The sequence below is a fragment of the Magnolia sinica genome, chromosome 9, assembly GCF_029962835.1.
Source record: "Magnolia sinica isolate HGM2019 chromosome 9, MsV1, whole genome shotgun sequence".
Classification (NCBI taxonomy): Eukaryota; Viridiplantae; Streptophyta; class Magnoliopsida; order Magnoliales; family Magnoliaceae; genus Magnolia; species Magnolia sinica.
The window spans coordinates 16,990,386-16,996,694 of NC_080581.1; positions in this window are offsets into that span (position 1 = coordinate 16,990,386).

Here is a 6,309-nt window from a genome sequence, read left to right on the forward strand (position 1 = left end):
GGGTGATAGTCGAATCAGATTCCAAGATGGTGGTTGACTTCTAAGTCAGCCAGAATTGAGAAATTGATGCCAGGAGGGCAGATCTTGGTTGTGCATATTAAGAGAGAAGAAAATGACCCAGCTGACAAACTCGCCGCCAAGGTAGCGAGATGCACGCTGGCAACATTTTTCGACATCCCTCGAAGCTTCCCCCGGTGATTAGGGATCTCATTTTCTTAGATAGATGAGACACTTTCCAGTCTGCCTTTTGGCGCTTATGATAGGCTCCCTCTTGACCTTTTTATTCTTGAGGCATCCGTCAGTCTTGTACAACATCGTTTTGCAAGTGATGAAAATTCTCCTATATATATATATATAAGCATATAATTAGCTGGACTCGTAGAAAACCGTGCGTTATGACCAGAGCTCTTCATTGAGCATACCCAGTGTAGGTATCGATGGCTTGAAAAACAGGTTCATGTGGTCATCAGGTGGGCCACACATATATAGAATCTGGACCGATAGTAAATTTCTCTCCGATGTTCTTTCGTTTTGTATACTTATCCACTTTTCTTTCGATAGATAACACCTACATGGTGGGGATCACCTGATGGGCGTCTCAGATCTTTCACATGTGTGCCTCCAATCCGCGTGTGAAGCCCGTAAACTTTCAAACTTTACGAGAGCGAGTACACACATGGAATGAGTCATTCCATGGGAAGATGATTTGCATGTGGAGGGTATAAATCCTACGTAACTAGTAATACATCAGCATTTTTCCCCCTCCCGCTTTCGCTTTTTCTGGAGTCCGGACGCTTACCACGATTGACTTCTGGTCCATGCAGACAAAGCTATATGATCCTCGGCCCGAGGATAAGCATAAAATACTCGGGTTTTCAGTTTTTACAAGTGGGGCACAATGATCAGTGGTCCAGACTATTCGTCATTGCCATGAAAATTTCCCTTGTTGGAGGATTCGAATCCACAACTTGAGTTTTTTTTTTTTTTTTCAGTTCAATTTGAATCCTTGCTTAATTTATTCTTAACCGTCGGTTTCCAAACTCTGTGTATACAATTAGATGATGGTATGGAATAACTGAGTAGTAACACAATTGTACAAAATGAAGTTCTGATACCGGTTTTAAGACTAAAGCTGGGCATCCAGTCTAGCCGAACTGAGTTAGGGCTGACCCAACTCGATCCGGTTTTGATACAGGCTTGACCCGAACTCGACCCGACTCAGTACCGAGTCCAGCATGCCTGACCCGATCTGAGCCCGGGTTTAGCGTGGACTAATCCGGACCGAGTCCGCCCACTCACAGTTCCTAGTCGGGTCAGGTGCAGCAGATATCCATATGTTGAAAACTTAGATTCACTTGCCATAATTGTGGCCTCTCTATCAGTTACACCGCGTCTTAGATGCTAGATTTGAGTTTTTTTTAATATATAGGTATGAGTCGAGTTACTGGGTGACTCGAATTCGTCTTGATTGAGTTTGGATTGGATGAAGTCAATTCGATTCGAATTGACTCACCCATTTGATTTGGATCGAGTCGAATTTGAACGAGTAGGATGACTCGAGTTTCCTGAGTCAAGTAGTGTTGTGCACAGCTTATTTAAGACTCAGATAATCAGATCGACTGGTTCAGCGCTGAGTCCAAGACTCAGTCCGAGTGGAGATGACTCTGGGGTGACTCGTGGAATCAGACCAGATGAGCCACCTACTCTTAAAACCATGGTTCAATATTGCCATTCTTTTCCCTCCACCACAACACGTGTAGAGAATCTAATTCATGCAAAAGATGGACCACACCCTGATGATCGCCTGATGCGATCCACTCACTGGGCTGGCTGCACGAGTACACTGAGTCATTCCAGTGGATGTATTAGAACCTATTGTACAGCTGCTGCATGTCATCATTGGTCAGAGATCTAATTTGTTTACAGCATATCAACAAGGTCCGAGTCATAACTGACTCAACCCAGACCCAGTTAACTCGTTTTCAATCATCACTTGGGCTAATCTGATCCCATTACCCCTAACTCAGGCTAATTACGACTCAACTTGAAGTCTAACGAGTCGAGAAGAGTCAACCGAGTTATTAAAAAGAAAAAGAAAAAATGGTTTCTACATACGTGGATTTCTACACACCTCGTATACGAAAATAAGTATTTGTCTAGACAAGGTTCGTCTGGGGTCCATTAGAGGAATATAGCCCGTTGGTGGTTCCGTTTATTGCGTTTTGTTTGGCACCTCCTGCTTTGTATTCTCTTTTCACATGATAGGTCTCCCTAGGTCCTTTTGTCCAGGGGAGGCCCGAAATCTGTCTCTGTAATTTCCTGTTTCTTCAATGAAAATTTTCTCTGATTAAAAAAGAAAAGAAAGGAAAGTATTTGTCTATGCATGGTCTCGACTATTCATGTCTCTAGATGGCCGGTGTGATGGGCCAAGGACAACGTGGAAGTGGAACACCAACATTCTCTTCCGTGGACGTTTCTAGCCGTTGGAAGGAGAATAAAAGTTCTAGATGACGACGTGGCTGGTAGTAAATGACACGGCAATTGAAGGATGGACAGGCACATGCACGACAACTCAGATCGTCCAAATCTTAGGTCCAATTATAGAATATTTCCACTAGACGCTATTTGCGTACGTACGCGTTTAAATGATCCCGGGTAACCTAAAGTTCTGTAGGGCCTACTGTGATGTCCGCACGACATTCCCTCCAATATAAAATAAAATAAGAAGGTCAAGTGGGCCACAGTACTAAAAGAAATAGTGGGGATGAGAACGTCTACCACCAAAACCTTCATGAGGCCCACTATATTCTTTATATGCCATCCAACCCCTTCATATGATTATTTCCACCTGCATGCAGGGAAAACACATATATTTTCCTGATCTTTATATGCCATCCAACACGTTCATAAGGTTATTTCCACCTGCATGCAAGGGAAAACACAAATTCAAAGCCTCCCTTGGCCTTAATAAGGTTTCTATTGTTGGAATTCAATCCCTACTATTTATTGTGGTGTGGCCCACCCAAGTTTTGTATGTAGCTCATTTTTGGGCTTTGTTTGGCACCCACTCAAGATGAACAGCTTGTCCAATTCACATATTCTTAATACATGAATGGCTCTAATTATAACCTCCCTAATCCTAAACCCAATCTAACCTCCCATTTACCCCATCCAAGCCCTTAAACCATACCCAAAACCTTTGTTTAACTTAAACTCAATGACAAATCCAAACCCAAATCTAGCAAAGCTTAAAGCCAAAGTCAAACTTAGAACCTAAGCCAGATACAAGCCAAATCCAAATTGAATTCAAGCTCGAATTTAAGCCTAAGACCAGTAGAACCCTATCCAAACCAAAACCCAAAAGCCCAAATGGATTTCCAAAGTCCAGTACTAAAGCTCCTATAGAAATTCAGGAGCAACATGCGTTGGGTGGCACACAGTGTGCCACCTACCACGTGTCTCATTTTTCAAAGTGAGAAGGCCGATCGGAGTCGGAAGTGATTAGGATCGTCAAAACCCTAAAACAAGCATATCTCGCAAACGGAATGAGTTATTTGACGTATTATATATGATTTTGGGTAGGAGAAGTTACTTTAGCCAACCAAGTACCCCTTTTGTGTCGGGTTGCCCATGTTGAATTTGTGAGATTCCTTCATATCGATGGTCGAAAATCCTTTTTAATTTGATTTTTACTATTTATAGTAAGTTTTATTTCAATCATAGCTCTTGATCCTTTGAGCTTTAGGAGTTGTGCCCAACATGAAAAGGGCTTAGAAAAATTAGAAGAATAACGTGGTTAGGCCAAATTGGACACTTACTATTTTTGGGCGAAAACCATGAAGTCTAGTAGAAATCATAACCATACATAGATAGTAACTAGAAATTAAGACCATCCATAGATAGTAAGTTTACTATTTATAAGAAGTCTTTTTTTAAAAAAAATAAAATTATTTATGGAGTTTGAGTTGGAGTTTGATTCTGAAACTTCTTCATACATTTGAGATTACTATTTAAAGGGTTTTAATTTTGTTTTATCATCAATCAATCAATTTTCAAATTTATTTGAAATAATTTATTTATATTTTCTATTCTCCCTCATGGAATCAAGGAATATCTGTGAGGAGTCTAGAGAAGCTCCGTGGATTCAGGGTAGTTATCCCCTGAGGAAGAAAGTGATTGACCTCTCACGTCCATCCCTGCGTCAGAAATACACTTCCATCCACACCACTCATTGGCCAATATGAAAGCATTATGTAGCACTCTCATCTCCACAGCCAATTAAACCCTTTAATATTGTTATCTTTCACCCCCAAACTTTGCCAAAATAACCAAAATGACATCATCTCCACCTATAAATACTTCTCCTCTCTTCTCATTTCACATCCATCATCGGAGAGAGAGAGAGAGAGAGAGAGAGAGAGAGAGAGAGAGAGAGAGAATCCACCTAGCTCATTTGCTAGCCCAGCTACCCCCATGGCCTTTCATGCCTCAGCCATCCACTACAACTCAAACTTCTTCCTCAATCATTGTGACAACCCATCCATCCGCTTACTCCCGAACAATCCTCTCATAGCCCATATGCTAGAGAAATCAAGTTATAGATCGAGCCCACATTTATCATTTTCATCATTCGACATCTTGCATTTACATCATTGCATCCTTCCAAACCAACCTACTTCTTTAGTTCATTCAAGCATATGCTCTGTTGTTTTTCAGGTCTCCAAATCTTGTCACATTAAAAACATGCGTTGACTAATTCTCTTTTTCTACTTCTTTTCATTTTAAAAAAAAATTATTTTAAGAAGTGCTCATTCATATATATTCATCAGAGGAAAATTACAAGAGATTCAGGTGGGGCCTCTCCAAAATCGAGAGTCGCACCTATCCTATCGAAGCACTTGCAACTATTTACAATAAAGGAAAAGGAAAAACAGGGGAGCTATTTACATCTGCCAAATCGGATGGCTCCTAATCCCACCTTATCCAAAAAAAGGCGCCCCTGGTAGGGAACGAAAGATCAGCTACTGACAAGAACTCGGTCTGGCCCTGGGTAGCGCCCCCAAACTTAGCCAGGCCGTCCGCGACGCCATTAGCTTCCCTTGGGGAGAAAGAGATTCGGAGGGAGGCCCGCTTCCTGAGGCGAGAAAGTTTGACCCACAAATACCAATAACTCCAACCCGGGGTGCCATCGTTGTTCAGGAGATTCACCAGGCACCTTGAATCACTAACCATATCAATGGCTGAAAAGCCCTTAGAGATAACCATGTCCAGCCCATCGACAAAGGCGGTGGTTTCCACCATGAAGTTAGTACCTATGCCATAATTTGCAGCAAATGTGAAAAGAAAATATCCATTGTTATGTCTGCACACTACGTGAAAAATGGGAAAAAATGACGGATTTAGAGACGGTTCTGGATCGTCTCTAAAATTGCTTGGTTTAGAGACGCTTTAGAGACGGCTGTAAACCGTTTTTAAATTTTTAGATGGCCCTTGACCGTCTTTATTATTGTCTTAAAAATTTGAACGTTGACAAATCGTTTAAGACGGTCAAAAACCGTCGTTAATTGCAGATAAAAGACGGCCATTGACCGTCGAGAATAAGAGACGGTCCCTGACCGTCTTATATGGTGGAATTTGAGATGGTTAAAGACCGTCCTTATTAGATACAGTCATTGACCGTCTCTTACTGGTAATTTGAGACTGTCAAGGACCGTCTCAATTAGAGACGGTCGTTGGCCGTCTTTTCCTGTAATTTGGGACTGTCAAAGAGTGTATTAGGGACACTTCTTAGCTGTCTCTGTTTGAGACTATCAAGGACCGTCTCTATTAAAGACGGTCATTAACCGTCTTGTATTGGTAATCTGAGACTGTCATGGACCGTCTCAATTATAGACGGTCATCGGCCGTCTTTTACTACTTATGGAAGGTAGTCCAAAAATAACCTGTATTAGGGACGGTCCTTAACAGTCTCTATTTGAGACTGTTAATCACCGTTTCTATTAGAGACGGTCCTTAGCCGTCTTATTATGGTTATTTGAGACTGTCAATCACTGTCTCTATTAGAGACGGTCCTTAGCCGTCTTATTATGGTTATTTGAGATTGTCAAGGACCGTCTGCATTAGAGACGGTCCTAAACCGTCTTTAATGCTCAAGTCAAACATTAAGAATAAAAGAAATTATGAATTTCGAAAAAAAAAAAAAAGGTCAAAAAACTTAGAAAAATAACTAACAATGTTTAAGAAAAAAAAATTAGATTTTGAAAAAAAAATTAATTTTATAAAAATCTAGATTTTGAAATAAAAATTAAG